The 17,632-nt window shown below is 46.2% G+C and overlaps 1 long non-coding RNA gene across 1 annotated transcript; it reads right to left on the bottom strand.

Annotated features, from left to right (window-relative positions):
- Positions 1 to 293: 293 nt before the first annotated feature.
- Positions 294 to 1,885, bottom strand: LOC123740276 (uncharacterized). Its single transcript, XR_006768268.1, has 3 exons — positions 891 to 1,885; positions 701 to 743; positions 294 to 606 (listed from the first exon to the last, which is right to left on the bottom strand). It is a non-coding gene; the product is annotated as an uncharacterized lncRNA (long non-coding RNA).
- Positions 1,886 to 17,632: the final 15,747 nt, after the last annotated feature.

Genomic DNA, 17,632 nt, shown 5'->3' with positions numbered 1-17,632 from the left:
TATGGCTATGGTAACACCTCCTATGGTAACACCTCCTATGGTAACACCTCCTATGGTAACACCACCTATGGCTATGGTAACACCTCCTATGGCTATGGTAACACCTCCTATGGTAACACCTCCTATGGTAACACCTCCTGTGGTAACACCTCCTATGGTAACACCTCCTATGGTAACACCTCATATGGCTATGGTAACACCTCCTATGGTAACATCTCCTATGGTAACACCTCCTATGGCTATGGTAACACCTCCTATGGTAACACCTCCTATGATAACACCTCCTATGGTAACACCTCCTATGGTAACACCTCCTATGGCTATGGTAACACCTCCTATGGTAACACCTCCTATGGTAACACCTCCTATGAATACCCTCTTCATAATGCATTATATGTGCATTCATCTGCATAATACGCAATGCAAAATAACCTGTTAGCTCCTATGTCATGCATCATAATAATGCATTAAGCAGATGTATTTATCATTCATTATGTATTGTGTCTTCTTTGTGTTGTCTTTCTCTTCATATTGTGGTGGTAGTGTGTGTTCCTTGATGCGCTCTGGGTCTCTCTGGATACTGGAGACAGACCACCACGCAACTCACTGTGGAAAAAGAGACATGGTTTAACCAAAAACACTATTCATTTACACCCACAACACATCACACGCGCACAAAGTCAAACGTTTGACAACTTACCCTTTTAGCGTGGCACTGCATTGTGCAACCTGGGAGGAGTCATCTAGAAATTGAACAAAATAGGAAAATATATTATATTCTCCTACAGTTCTGAAGGTGACTTGATTGAATAAAGTATGAATATAATAATGTGTCAGAGGAAACCTTTTCCTCACAGCATGTAAAGAAAGTGGAAGAGTTATGTTTTTACCGTTGTTCTGAGTGTTGTTCTGAGTGATGTTGATGTTACCTCCTACTTCCTTATTGCTGATCACTGGGGCACATAGACTGCTTCCACCCTCAGCTGTGAGGGAAGACTGGGGATTGTAGGCTGGGAAGACTGGGGATTGTCGGTCTGGGGGGACTGGGGATTGTAGACTGGGGAGACTGGGGATTGTAGGCTGGGGAGACTGGGGATTGTAGGCTGGGGAGACTGGGGATTGTAGGCTGGGGATTGTAGGCTGGGGAGACTGGGGATTGTAGGCCAGGAAGACTAGGAGAGACAATGAGAGATAGAGGTAACACTGGCCTCTATGTCCTCAACCTGGTACTACAACACAAGGCAATACTGACTTGAACCATTTCAGGGAAATTGGTCTCACCTTTGTTGAAAGAGCGTTTCTCCACTGTTGCCCTCTGCTTTCCTCCCTTCAGTGTACTCCTTTTTTCTTCCCAAAGACAAACTTCTCTTTTTGGAGAAAGCGGTAATGTCCCTCTCCTCTCTCCTCCCTTTGGAGCAATTGCTCCCCATCTCTTTCTCTCAAGTCTCAATCTACAGAACATGAGTGAACTCATGAAAACATATTTTTGTATTCTTCAGAAGTCCAAATGTCTAAAACGCCAAATGTGTACTGAACCTTACCAAATTAAAGACAATTGCTGTTACCTAGAAAACAGTTAGAAATATATTTTACTATTTTATGTATTTCAAATCCATTCGAGTTTGATAAATTGTCAATAACACTTGACTTTCTGTTCCACCACATCAGTAGCACCTAAATATTTGGTTCAAGAAAGATTTATTTCAGAAGTTAATCCAAAACAAACATAATATATTGTAATTATTGAAAGAAGATCCTTATCTTTCTGGTAATAGACATTTACTGCGGCGTCACAGTCATGTCGTCCGAGTTTGGCTGGTGTAGGTTGTTATTGTAAATTAGAATTTGTTCTTAACTGACTTGCCTAGTTAAATAAAGGTTCAATAAAAATAAATGTTATTGTGTGAGAGAGAGAGAGAGAGAGAGAGAGAGAGAGAGAGAGAGAGAGAGAGAGAGAGAGAGAGAGAGAGAGAGAGAGAGAGAGAGAGAGAGAGAGAGAGAGAGAGAGAGAGAGAGAGAGAGAGAGAGAGAGACAGACAGACAGACAGACAGACAGACAGACAGACAGACAGACAGACAGACAGACAGACAGACAGACAGACAGACAGACAGACAGACAGACAGACAGACAGACAGACAGACAGACAGACAGACAGACAGACAGACAGACAGACAGACAGACAGACAGTGAATGAAAATGAAACAGAATGAAAGAGAATGAGAACCACTATCCTAGAGTGAGAATGAAAAGGAAAGAGAACCCCTCCCATCCTGCCAGATGTTTATCTTAGTCTCAGAGCACAGTAGGACTGTAAGCAAACAATCTCTACAAAGGCCCCAACAGTACAGAGTTCCAGATGGCTCATTGTTTGGCTAGTGCACTTTTTTATATTCTATTTGATGTATTTTAAGTGTGCAGATATTAGTTATCTGGGTAGAAAATACTGTTCCTTTTCCAACATTCACTGTTTTTCTAAGTATACAAAACACATTTCCTCAGTATTCCCCTAACTGCTGATAAACAGGATGCTGCTTATTTCCTGTTCCAACAACACCTACTCTCCTCTCAACCCCAGACTGTCGCCATGCAATTTCTTTCCCCAAAAGCTCTCTTACATAGGCAGTATTCACATTTCCTCTACCTCAAGATCTAATTAACATTTCAATTCCTGATCAAATTATAGTTGTGTCACATTTTCCCACAGCACGCACTCGCTCACTAAAGTAAAAAAAACTGAACAAACACATCGCCTTCCCCATGGCTCAGTTGGTAGAGCATGGTGTTTACAACGCCAGCATGGTGTGTTATACATACTGGCCTTCCCCGTGGCTCAGTTGGTAGAGCATGGTGTTTACAACACCAGCATGGTGTGTTATACATACTGGCCTTCCCCGTGGCTCAGTTGGTAGAGCATGGTGTTTACAACACCAGCATGGTGTGTTATACATACTGGCCTTCCCCGTGGCTCAGTTGGTAGAGCATGGTGTTTACAACACCAGCATGGTGTGTTATACATACTGGCCTTCCCCGTGGCTCAGTTGGTAGAGCATGGTGTTTACAACACCAGCATGGTGGGTTATACATACTGGCCTTCCCCGTGGCTCAGTTGGTAGAGCATGGTGTTTACAACGCCAGCATGGTGTGTTATACATACTGGCCTTCCCCGTGGCTCAGTTGGTAGAGCATGGTGTTTACAACACCAGCATGGTGTGTTATACATACTGGCCTTCCCGTGGCTCAGTTGGTAGAGCATGGTGTTTACAACACCAGCATGGTGTGTTATACTGGCCTTCCCCGTGGCTCAGTTGGTAGAGCATGGTGTTTACAACGCCAGCATGGTGTGTTATACATACTGGCCTTCCCGTGGCTCAGTTGGTAGAGCATGGTGTTTACAACGCCAGCATGGTGTGTTATACATACTGGCCTTACCTGTGGCTCAGTTGGTAGAGCATGGTGTTTACAACACCAGCATGGTGTGTTATACTGGCCTTCCCCGTGGCTCAGTTGGTAGAGCATGGTGTTTACAACGCCAGCATGGTGTGTTATACATACTGGCCTTCCCCGTGGCTCAGTTGGTAGAGCATGGTGTTTACAACGCCAGCATGGTGTGTTATACTGGCCTTCCCTGTGGCTCAGTTGGTAGAGCATGGTGTTTACAACGCCAGCATGGTGTGTTATACATACTGGCCTTCCCCGTGGCTCAGTTGGTAGAGCATGGTGTTTACAACGCCAGCATGGTGTGTTATACATACTGGCCTTCCCCATGGCTCAGTTGGTAGAGCATGGTGTTTACAACACCAGCATGGTGTGTTATACTGGCCTTCCCCGTGGCTCAGTTGGTAGAGCATGGTGTTTACAACGCCAGCATGGTGTGTTATACATACTGGCCTTCCCCGTGGCTCAGTTGGTAGAGCATGGTGTTTACAACGCCAGCATGGTGTGTTATACATACTGGCCTTCCCCGTGGCTCAGTTGGTAGAGCATGGTGTTTACAACACCAGCATGGTGTGTTATACATACTGGCCCTTCCCCGTGGCTCAGTTGGTAGAGCATGGTGTTTACAACACCAGCATGGTGTGTTATACATACTGGCCTTCCCCGTGGCTCAGTTGGTAGAGCATGGTGTTTACAACACCAGCATGGTGTGTTATACATACTGGCCCTTCCCCATGGCTCAGTTGGTAGAGCATGGTGTTTACAACGCCAGCATGGTGTGTTATACATACTGGCCCTTCCCCATGGCTCAGTTGGTAGAGCATGGTGTTTACAACGCCAGCATGGTGTGTTATACATACTGGCCCTTCCCCATGGCTCAGTTGGTAGAGCATGGTGTTTACAACGCCAGCATGGTGTGTTATACATACTGGCCTTCCCCGTGGCTCAGTTGGTAGAGCATGGTGTTTACAACACCAGCATGGTGTGTTATACATACTGGCCCTTCCCCGTGGCTCAGTTGGTAGAGCATGGTGTTTACAACACCAGCATGGTGTGTTATACATACTGGCCCTTCCCCATGGCTCAGTTGGTAGAGCATGGTGTTTACAACACCAGCATGGTGTGTTATATATACTGGCCTTCCCTGTGGCTCAGTTGGTAGAGCATGGTGTTTACAACGCCAGCATGGTGTGTTATACATACTGGCCTTCCCCGTGGCTCAGTTGGTAGAGCATGGTGTTTACAACGCCAGCATGGTGTGTTATACATACTGGCCTTCCCCATGGCTCAGTTGGTAGAGCATGGTGTTTACAACACCAGCATGGTGTGTTATACATACTGGCCTTCCCCGTGGCTCAGTTGGTAGAGCATGGTGTTTACAACGCCAGCATGGTGTGTTATACATACTGGCCTTCCCCGTGGCTCAGTTGGTAGAGCATGGTGTTTACAACGCCAGCATGGTGTGTTATACATACTGGCCCTTCCCCGTGGCTCAGTTGGTAGAGCATGGTGTTTACAACGCCAGCATGGTGTGTTATACATACTGGCCTTCCCCGTGGCTCAGTTGGTAGAGCATGGTGTTTACAACACCAGCATGGTGTGTTATATATACTGGCCTTCCCCGTGGCTCAGTTGGTAGAGCATGGTGTTTACAACACCAGCATGGTGTGTTATACATACTGGCCTTCCCCGTGGCTCAGTTGGTAGAGCATGGTGTTTACAACGCCAGCATGGTGTGTTATATATACTGGCCTTCCCCGTGGCTCAGTTGGTAGAGCATGGTGTTTACAACGCCAGCATGGTGTGTTATACATACTGGCCTTCCCCGTGGCTCAGTTGGTAGAGCATGGTGTTTACAACACCAGCATGGTGTGTTATACTGGCTTTCCCTGTGGCTCAGTTGGTAGAGCATGGTGTTTACAACACCAGCATGGTGTGTTATACTGGCCTTCCCCGTGGCTCAGTTGGTAGAGCATGGTGTTTACAACGCCAGCATGGTGTGTTATACATACTGGCCTTCCCCGTGGCTCAGTTGGTAGAGCATGGTGTTTACAACGCCAGCATGGTGTGTTATATATACTGGCCTTCCCCGTGCCTCAGTTGGTAGAGCATGGTGTTTACAACACCAGCATGGTGTGTTATACTGGCCTTCCCCATGGCTCAGTTGGTAGAGCATGGTGTTTACAACGCCAGCATGGTGTGTTATATATACTGGCCTTCCCCGTGGCTCAGTTGGTAGAGCATGGTGTTTACAACACCAGCATGGTGTGTTATACATACTGGCCTTCCCCGTGGCTCAGTTGGTAGAGCATGGTGTTTACAACGCCAGCATGGTGTGTTATACATACTGGCCTTCCCCGTGGCTCAGTTGGTAGAGCATGGTGTTTACAACACCAGCATGGTGTGTTATACTGGCTTTCCCTGTGGCTCAGTTGGTAGAGCATGGTGTTTACAACACCAGCATGGTGTGTTATACTGGCCTTCCCCGTGGCTCAGTTGGTAGAGCATGGTGTTTACAACGCCAGCATGGTGTGTTATACATACTGGCCTTCCCCGTGGCTCAGTTGGTAGAGCATGGTGTTTACAACACCAGCATGGTGTGTTATACATACTGGCCCTTCCCCGTGGCTCAGTTGGTAGAGCATGGTGTTTACAACACCAGCATGGTGTGTTATACATACTGGCCTTCCCCGTGGCTCAGTTGGTAGAGCATGGTGTTTACAACGCCAGCATGGTGTGTTATATATACTGGCCTTCCCCGTGCCTCAGTTGGTAGAGCATGGTGTTTACAACACCAGCATGGTGTGTTATACATACTGGCCTTCCCCGTGGCTCAGTTGGTAGAGCATGGTGTTTACAACACCAGCATGGTGTGTTATACATACTGGCCTTCCCCGTGGCTCAGTTGGTAGAGCATGGTGTTTACAACGCCAGCATGGTGTGTTATACATACTGGCCTTCCCCGTGGCTCAGTTGGTAGAGCATGGTGTTTACAACACCAGCATGGTGTGTTATACTGGCTTTCCCTGTGGCTCAGTTGGTAGAGCATGGTGTTTACAACACCAGCATGGTGTGTTATATATACTGGCCCTTCCCTGTGGCTCAGTTGGTAGAGCATGGTGTTTACAACACCAGCATGGTGGGTTATACATACTGGCCTTCCCCGTGGCTCAGTTGGTAGAGCATGGTGTTTACAACGCCAGCATGGTGTGTTATACATACTGGCCTTCCCCGTGGCTCAGTTGGTAGAGCATGGTGTTTACAACACCAGCATGGTGTGTTATATATACTGGTCTTCCCCGTGGCTCAGTTGGTAGAGCATGGTGTTTACAACGCCAGCATGGTGGGTTATACATACTGGCCTTCCCCGTGGCTCAGTTGGTAGAGCATGGTGTTTACAACGCCAGCATGGTGTGTTATACATACTGGCCTTCCCCGTGGCTCAGTTGGTAGAGCATGGTGTTTACAACACCAGCATGGTGGGTTATACATACTGGCCTTCCCCGTGGCTCAGTTGGTAGAGCATGGTGTTTACAACGCCAGCATGGTGTGTTATACATACTGGCCTTCCCCGTGGCTCAGTTGGTAGAGCATGGTGTTTACAACGCCAGCATGGTGTGTTATACATACTGGCCTTCCCCGTGGCTCAGTTGGTAGAGCATGGTGTTTACAACGCCAGCATGGTGTGTTATATATACTGGCCTTCCCCGTGGCTCAGTTGGTAGAGCATGGTGTTTACAACGCCAGCATGGTGTGTTATACATACTGGCCTTCCCCGTGGCTCAGTTGGTAGAGCATGGTGTTTACAACACCAGCATGGTGTGTTATACTGGCTTTCCCTGTGGCTCAGTTGGTAGAGCATGGTGTTTACAACACCAGCATGGTGTGTTATACTGGCCTTCCCCGTGGCTCAGTTGGTAGAGCATGGTGTTTACAACGCCAGCATGGTGTGTTATACATACTGGCCTTCCCCGTGGCTCAGTTGGTAGAGCATGGTGTTTACAACGCCAGCATGGTGTGTTATATATACTGGCCTTCCCCGTGCCTCAGTTGGTAGAGCATGGTGTTTACAACACCAGCATGGTGTGTTATACATACTGGCCTTCCCCGTGGCTCAGTTGGTAGAGCATGGTGTTTACAACGCCAGCATGGTGGGTTATACATACTGGCCTTCCCCGTGGCTCAGTTGGTAGAGCATGGTGTTTACAACGCCAGCATGGTGTTTACAACGCCAGGGTTGCAATTTTCAAGTGTCTGCCTCAGATGATGAAAATAACTACCAAGATCTCCTTGATCCAATTTTAATTTGTATTATTTATTATTTAACCTTTATTTAACTACGCAAGTCAGTTAAGAACAAAGTGTTATTTACAATGACAGCCTACCAAAAGGCAAAAGGCTCCTGTGGGGACGGGGGCCTGGGATTTAAAAAATAAAATAAATACAATATAAATATAGGACAAAACACACTTCACAAAAAGAGAGACAACACAACACTACATAAAGAGAGACCTAAGACAATAACATAGCAAGGCAGCAACACATGACAACACAACATGAAAACAAAAAGGGTTCTTCTATGGGGACAGCGGAAGAATCCTTTTAGGTTCTAGATAGCACCTTTTTTCCTGAGAGTAGACCTATATTGCCGTGGTTTTCTGTAAAAATAAATACAACAGGCCCTCTGGTGAATCTAGCAAGACAGCGAATCATTGCATCACCGACTAAGTATGAATATAATGAATATTTATGACTTGCACCGTTATGCAATTATTAAGAGACTAGATACAAAGAGCTAATCCTGGCAACCAATGTTCTAGCATTCATTAATGGAGGCAAGCAGATCAGAGATGTCAAGGTGGCATCCAATAATATGCTACAGTATGTGTACTGTATAGTGTACATAACAACTACCAATAGACCTTCTAAATTATAAGCATTTGGTCAATCAAATAATTACTCTGTAAAATGAGGAATGCAGTTACTCTATTTAACTAATTGGATGAAAGAATTGACACTCAAACAATTACAGTGTACTGTACATTAAATACATTATACATTACAGAATTACACAGAGTATATGACTATCACCAATAGGCTTAAACAATGTGGTAACACATGTCTTCAGTTCAGAATAGTCTCTAAGAGAAAACACAATGTGTGTCTGATACACACGAGCTTGGTAGCAAGTTCTCAAAGGTTGAACAAATTCACTGTCCTTTTAACCAAATTCAAGCAGAAACTCACGCCCAACCTGAATGAAGACTTCTTTGCACTTTGCTAGTTATAACAAAAGGCAGGAAAACAGCCAGATTCGAATCTAATCAACTCAATGTAAGTAACGTTAGCTAGCAATCTAAATCCAAAAACAGCTTAAATTATTTATTCCTATTTAACAATATTTTAGAAGGCTTACATCAGCCTGCCTAGTCAGCTAGCCAGACAGTTATGTTTAGCCAACGTTAGCTAGCTAGCTAATTGTTTTTGTAGCTTTCATTTTGTATGTAACGTTAGCTTGCACTTAAATGGAATCTCTTGAGGAGATGTTATTTTATCTTTCCAACCAGGCAAAGTACTATGAAGGCACCAATGATCTCGACAAGAAGCACAACATTCGTAGGGGGTCAGAAATTCACTATTCAAGGAAGGCACCAGTTCGCTTCTATTACATGACTGGAAGGATTTAGCTATGAACAACCATTTTTCAAAAACCATTAACCCTCTAGGTAGTTGGTCATCTAGAAGTTGCTAGCTATACATTTGTCATCTTGAGGTATCTAGCTATAAGTTAACTCAGATCAATCAAATTGACAGGTCTAAGCATTTTTTTATTGAACCTTTATTTAAACTAGACAAGTCAGTGAACTAGGCAAGTCAGTTAAAATACCAAATTCTTATTTACAATGACGGCCTAGGAACAGTGGGTTAACTGCCTTGTTCAGGGGCAGAATGACAGATGTTTACCTTGTCAGCTCGGGGATTCAATCCACCAACCTTTCGGTTACTGGCCCAATGCTCTAACCAGTGCAGGACATTAAGCACATGGAGGAGATAATCCAGACCTTCTCAGAACCATTGTCTCCAAGCTGCCTTCAAAGCTCAGGGAGAAGTGGAGATCAGCTGTGTGGGATTTTCAGGATCAACACAGCAGAGGAACAAAGTCTGAAGACTTTGTGGAGAAGCAGGCCTGAATTGCATTGGATCCAGTATTCTTTTAAACCTTTAATTATATTCATAAGTATATAGAGTTTTTTTTTTAACACAATATACTTGCAGTGAAGCAGCTCAACAACTACATCATATTGGTCATCTAACAGACTCCCATCCAGAGCGACACACAGAGGCACGTTGACAGATCTCCCACAGGGTCAAAAACGGGGACCCGAACCAGCCATCCATTAGCAACTGGCCCAAGCTCCCAACCGCCAGGCCACCAGCCCTCCAAGATCCCCCCCCCACAGTTCCCCAAGAGCTGCCCCTCAACCATCCAAGACCCACCCACAGCCCCCCCAAAGAAAAATAAAATACTATATATATATATATATTCCATTCCCCACCCCAAGATCTCCACCCCCTCATTCACCAACAACCAACAAAATGAACAAAAGAGAAAAAATAGAAAGACAAAGGAAAACAGAAAACCACCAGGCAAAAAACAAAAGACATCCAGGACAACAACAATCACAACAGCAGTCAAACTGAATATGTTGTGCATGTATGGCACTATTTACATGTGTGTGTGTGTGTCTGTGTTTGTGCACATGTGTGCATTTGAATGAGAGTGTGTATATATACATGTGTACAAACACCTGCACGGCATCAGCCTCAGACAAACCAACATTAGCTGTAACAACACTGCCCCTCAGTGTCATTCAAACTGGCTTTTTGTTATGTTTATTTTGACTTTATTTTTTATACTTTTATCTTTGACCGTCATTCTATCCCGGTACCCTGCAACTCCACTCTCATTTGTCTCAGCTTCCCTCAGCCCATCCCACCTATCTCTGCAGGCCAGCCTCTTCGGATTTCTACGCAACATATATCTTTCAATGATGATGTGATGTTTAACATTGTCACGCCCTGACCTGAGAGAGCCTTTTTATGTCTCTATTTAGGTTTGGTCAGGGTGTGATTTGGGTGGGCATTCTATGTCTGTATTTCTATGTTGGGGGATTGCTTTGTTTCGGCCGGGTATGGCTCCCAATCAGGAACAGCTGTACATCGTTGTTGCTGATTGGGAGTCATACTTAGGCAGCATGTTTTTCCTTTGGGTTTTGTGGGTAGATGTTTTCTGTTTAGTGTGTTAGGATACCTGACAGGACTGGTTGGCTGTCGTCTGTTTTTCTTTGTGAAGTGCCTTTTTCATCTAAAATAAAAGATGAACAAATTCCACGCTGCACCTTGGTCTACTACTTCAGACAGCCGTTACAGGGATGCTGCACCTTGGTCTACTACTTCAGACAGCCGTTACAAACATACCATTTCTATCGAATATAATCTACAGAATGCGTATTGAAGATAAATACTTTTACGAGGAGTATTAGTAATTGACTGACCCGGTCTCTCCAGATCTCCTAACAGTACTATTTCTAGGCTCAATTTTAGATCAATGCTGTACATTTTCAGCCATTCCGGAACCTGAGACCAGAAACAGGCTACCTGAGGGCAATACCAAAATAAATGGTCTATTGAATATGTAGTCTCACAACAAAATCTGCAGAGCTTTGATGATTGATTTGATGATATGCCCCAAATATTCAACATTTTGTTGGTAGCAAGAATTCTAAATAATAATTTCAGCTCAAACCATGAAGTCTTGAATCTTGCGTCGTTTTATATATCAACTCCTACACCTTGTACCATGGAATCGGTACATCAAAAATCTCTTCCCAACTATTTTGCAATCTGTATGGCACAACATCCTGGTCCTCAAATGAAACTGGTATACTTTCCTATTTATGCTATTTTTATTCCTCCGCCAGTTTTGATCCTTTATATTGGTCAGACAGACCAGTTCCCTACATCCTCCCACTGGCACCCGCCTCCTCCATTTTTGGGGGTAATGCTGTAATCAATTGGTTGTAATCTTGGATTGAACAGACCTTCCCAAACAATTCTGATAACTCTATGAAGGACATAACTCTACCATTCCAATTTACAATATAATTTAAAAACAGAATAGCCTTTTCAAACATCTTTCCCATAAATACAAGTATTTTATCAACCAGCACATTTGAGTTCAGCCATAATATTTGTTTTATCTTTTCAGGGGTGATGACATTGAAATTGTATCCAGCTCTGTAATGCTCGTTTGAAAAAGAGATACTTTGAAAAAAGTATAATTCTCAATTCATCTAAAATGAGACATGGCAATCTGCAAAAAGGCAAAAAGGCCATTTTTAAACAATGGATGAGCTTTTCTTAGTAATCTACTGGAGAACCATTTAGGGTTCAAGTAAAACTGTTGAATAAGTGAAGCTTTTAGAGAGAGGTTTAGTGCTTTTATATTTAATCATCTCGACCCACCCAAATCATATTCATTATATAGATAGTCACGCTTTATTTTGTCTGGTTTAGCATCCCAGATAAAGAAAATATTTTTTGCTCATTGGATTTGAAAAACAAATCATCAGGAGTAGCAGGGGCATAAACCGAGATAAGACTAAGGAGTTAATCAGGGCATTTTTCCATAAATAGACAAGTATTTACCTCTCCATGGTTGCAGGATCTAATCTATTTATTTTTTCTGGTCATGTGACATTAACCTTGTTTATAGTGTTCTCTGCATGTTTGTTACAGATGATGTCTACTCTCTGCAGAATCACATGCTCTGTTGATGTAAAAATAATAATTGTACCTTTATTTAACAAGGCAAGTCAGTTAAGAACAAATTCTTATTTACAATGACGGCCTAGGAACAGTGGGTTAACTGCCTTGTTCAGGGGCATAACAACATATTTTTACCTTGTCTGCTTGGGGATTCAATCTAGCAACCTTTCAGTTACTGGCCCAACACTCTAACCACTAGGCTACCTGCCACCCCTCCACTCTAACCACTAGGCTACCTGCCACCCCTCCACTCTAACCACTAGGCTACCTGCAGCCCCTCCACTCTAACAACTAGGCTACCTGCCACCCCTCCACTCTAACCACTAGGCTACCTGCCACCCCTCCACTCTAACCACTAGGCTACCTGCTGTCCCTCCACTCTAACCACTAGACTACCTGCCACCCCCTCCACTCTAACCACTAGGCTACCAGCCACCCCCTCCACTCTAACCACTAGGCTACCTGCCACCCCCTCCACTCTAACCACTAGACTACCTGCCACCCCTCCACTCTAACCACTAGACTACCTGCCACCCCTCCACTCTAACCACTAGACTACCTGCCACCCCTCCACTGTAACCACTAGACTACCTGCCACCCCCAACACTCTAACCACTAGACTACCTGCCACCCCTCCACTCTAACCACTAGACTACCTGCCACCCCCTCCACTCTAACCACTAGGCTACCTGCCACCCCTCCACTCTAACCACTAGACTACCTGCCACCCCTCCACTCTAACCACTAGACTACCTGTCTCCCCTCCACTCTAACCACTAGACTACCTGCCACCCCTCCACTCTAACCACTAGGCTACCTGCCACCCCCTCCACTCTAACCACTAGGCTACCTGCCACCCCCTCCACTCTAACCACTAGACTACCTGCCACCCCTCCACTCTAACCACTAGGCTACCTGCCACCCCCTCCACTCTAACCACTAGGCTACCTGCCACCCCTCCACTCTAACCACTAGGCTACCTGCCACCCCTCCACTCTAACCACTAGGCTACCTGCCACCCCCTCCACTCTAACCACTAGGCTACCTGCCACCCCTCCACTCTAACCACTAGGCTACCTGCCACCCCCAACACTCTAACCACTAGGCTACCTGCCACCCCCTCCACTCTAACCACTAGGCTACCTGCCACCCCCTCCACTCTAACCAATAGGCTACCTGCCACCCCTCCACTCTAACCACTAGGCTACCTGCCACCCCCAACACTCTAACCACTAGGCTACCTGCCACCCCCTCCACTCTAACCACTAGGCTACCTGCCACCCCTCCACTGTAACCACTAGACTACCTGCCACCACTCCACTCTAACCACTAGACTACCTGTCTCCCCTCCACTCTAACCACTAGACTACCTGCCACCCCTCCACTCTAACCACTAGGCTACCTGCCACCCCTCCACACTAACCACTAGGCTACCTGCCACCCCCTCCACTCTAACCACTAGACTACCTGCCACCCCTCCACTCTAACCACTAGGGTACCTGCCACCCCCTCCACTCTAACCACTAGACTACCTGCCACCCCTCCACTCTAACCACTAGGCTACCTGCCACCCCTCCACTCTAACCACTAGGCTACCTGCCACCCCCTCCACTCTAACCACTAGGCTACCTGCCACCCCTCCACTCTAACCACTAGACTACCTGCCACCCCTCCACTCTAACCACTAGGCTACCTGCCACCCCTCCACTCTAACCACTAGGCTACCTGCCACCCCTCCACTCTAACCACTAGGCTACCTGCCACCCCCTCCACTCTAACCACTAGGCTACCTTCCAACCCTCCACTCTAACCACTAGGCTACCTGCCACCCCTCCACTCTAACCACTAGGCTACCTTCCACCCCTCCACTCTAACCACTAGGCTACCTGCCACCGCTCCACTCTAACCACTAGGCTACCTGCCACCCCTCCACTCTAACCACTAGGCTACCTGCCACCCCTCCACTCTAACCACTAGGCTACCTGCCGCCCCTCCACTCTAACCACTAGGCTACCTGCCGCCCCTCCACTCTAACCACTAGGCTACCTGCCACCCCTCCACTCTAACCACTAGGCTACCTGCCACCCCCTCCACTCTAACCACTAGGCTACCTGCCACCCCTCCACTCTAACCACTAGACTACCTGCCACCCCCTCCACTCTAACCACTAGGCTACCTGCCACCCCTCCACTCTAACCACTAGACTACCTGCCACCCCCTCCACTCTAACCACTAGGCTACCTGCCACCCCTCCACTCTAACCACTAGACTACCTGCCACCCCTCCACTCTAACCACTAGACTACCTGCCACCCCCTCCACTCTAACCACTAGACTACCTGCCACCCCCAACACTCTAACCACTAGGCTACCTGCCACCCCTCCACTCTAACCACTAGACTACCTGCCACCGCTCCACTCTAACCACTAGACTACCTGCCACCGCCAACACTCTAACCACTACACTACCTGCCACCCCTCCACTCTAACCACTAGGCTACCTGCCACCCCCCTCCACTCTAACCACTAGGCTACCTGCCACCCCTCCACTCTAACCACTAGGCTACCTGCCACCCCCTCCACTCTAACCACTAGGCTACCTGCCACCCCTCCACTCTAACCACTAGACTACCTGCCACCCCCTCCACTCTAACCACTAGGCTACCTGCCACCCCTCCACTCTAACCACTAGACTACCTGCCACCCCCTCCACTCTAACCACTAGGCTACCTGCCACCCCTCCACTCTAACCACTAGACTACCTGCCACCCCTCCACTCTAACCACTAGACTACCTGCCACCCCTCCACTCTAACCACTAGACTACCTGCCACCCCCTCCACTCTAACCACTACGCTACCTGCCACCCCTCCACTCTAACCACTAGACTACCTGCCACCCCTCCACTCTAACCACTAGACTACCTGCCACCCCCCTCCACTCTAACCACTAGACTACCTGCCACCCCCAACACTCTAACCACTAGGCTACCTGCCACCCCTCCACTCTAACCACTAGACTACCTGCCACCGCTCCACTCTAACCACTAGACTACCTGCCACCCCCAACACTCTAACCACTACACTACCTGCCACCCCTCCACTCTAACCACTAGGCTACCTGCCACCCCTCCACTCTAACCACTAGGCTACCTGCCACCCCTCCACTCTAACCACTAGGCTACCTGCCACCCCCTCCACTCTAACCACTAGGCTACCTGCCACCCCTCCACTCTAACCACTAGACTACCTGCCACCCCCTCCACTCTAACCACTAGGCTACCTGCCACCCCTCCACTCTAACCACTAGACTACCTGCCACCCCCTCCACTCTAACCACTAGGCTACCTGCCACCCCTCCACTCTAACCACTAGACTACCTGCCACCCCTCCACTCTAACCACTAGACTACCTGCCACCCCCTCCACTCTAACCACTAGACTACCTGCCACCCCCAACACTCTAACCACTAGGCTACCTGCCACCCCTCCACTCTAACCACTAGACTACCTGCCACCGCTCCACTCTAACCACTAGACTACCTGCCACCCCCAACACTCTAACCACTAGACTACCTGCCACCCCCTCCACTCTAACCACTAGACTACCTGCCACCCCCAACACTCTAACCACTAGGCTACCTGCCACCCCTCCACTCTAACCACTAGACTACCTGCCACCACACCACTCTAACCACTAGACTACCTGCCACCCCCAACACTCTAACCACTACACTACCTGCCACCCCTCCACTCTAACCACTAGGCTACCTGCCACCCCTCCACTCTAACCACTAGGCTACCTGCCACCCCTCCACTCTAACCACTAGGCTACCTGCCACCCCCTCCACTCTAACCACTAGGCTACCTGCCACCCCTCCACTCTAACCACTAGACTACCTGCCACCCCTCCACTCTAACCACTAGGCTACCTGCCACCCCTCCACTCTAACCACTAGACTACCTGCCACCCCTCCACTCTAACCACTAGGCTACCTGCCACCCCTCCACTCTAACCACTAGGTTACCTGCCACCCCCCTCCACTCTAACCACTAGGCTACCTGCCACCCCTCCACTCTAACCACTAGGCTACCTGCCACCCCTCCACTCTAACCACTAGGCTACCTTCCACCCCTCCACTCTAACCACTAGGCTACCTGCCACCGCTCCACTCTAACCACTAGGCTACCTGCCACCCCTCCACTCTAACCACTAGGCTACCTGCCACCCCTCCACTCTAACCACTAAGCTACCTGCCGCCCCTCCACTCTAACCACTAGGCTACCTGCCGCCCCTCCACTCTAACCACTAGGCTACCTGCCACCCCTCCACTCTAACCACTAGGCTACCTGCCACCCCCAACACTCTAACCACTAGGCTACCTGCCACCCCTCCACTCTAACCACTAGGCTACCTGCCACCATGCCCCCATCTGCCGAACCATAAATATTTTGTTGTATATTTTGTAACTGTAAGTGTTAACTCTTGAAACAGGGACTTCCTGGAACCATAAAGCAGTGATTGTGGTGTCTTTATGCTCATGGTCAGATTTCACTGTTCTAATATCATCATTTTTTACTAACATACATTTATAATGAGTAGTTAACATTATGTTTTACTAACCTACATTTATAATGAGTAATTAACATTATGTTTTACTAACCTACATTTATAATGAGTAATTAACATTATGTTTTACTAACATACATTTATAATGAGTAATTAACATTATGTTTTACTAACCTACATTTATAATGAGTAATTAACATTGTGTTTTACTAGCCTACATTTATAATGAGTAATTAACATTATGTTTTACTAACCTACATTTATAATGAGTAATTAACATTGTGTTTTACTAACCTACATTTATAATGAGTAATTAACATTATGTTTTACTAACCTACATTTATAATGAGTAATTAACATTATGTTTTACTAACCTACATTTATAATGAGTAATTAACATTGTGTTTTATTAACCTACATTTATAATGAGTAATTAACATTATGTTTTACTAACCTACATTTATAATGAGTAATTAACATTATGTTTTACTAGCCTATATTTATAATGAGTAATTAACATTATGTTTTACTAACCTACATTTATAATGAGTAATTAACATTATGTTTTACTAACCTACATTTATAATGAGTAATTAACATTATGTTTTACTAACCTACATTTATAATGAGTAATTAACATTATGTTTTACTAACCTACATTTATAATGAGTAATTAACATTATGTTTTACTAACCTACATTTATAATGAGTAATTAACATTATGTTTTACTAACCTACATTTATAATGAGTAATTAACATTATGTTTTACTAACCTACATTTATAATGAGTAATTAACATT

Source organism: Salmo salar, unplaced genomic scaffold, assembly GCF_905237065.1.
Source record: "Salmo salar unplaced genomic scaffold, Ssal_v3.1, whole genome shotgun sequence".
In the NCBI taxonomy this organism is placed as follows: domain Eukaryota; kingdom Metazoa; phylum Chordata; class Actinopteri; order Salmoniformes; family Salmonidae; genus Salmo; species Salmo salar.
This window is presented reverse-complemented; position numbering and strand designations above follow the sequence as displayed.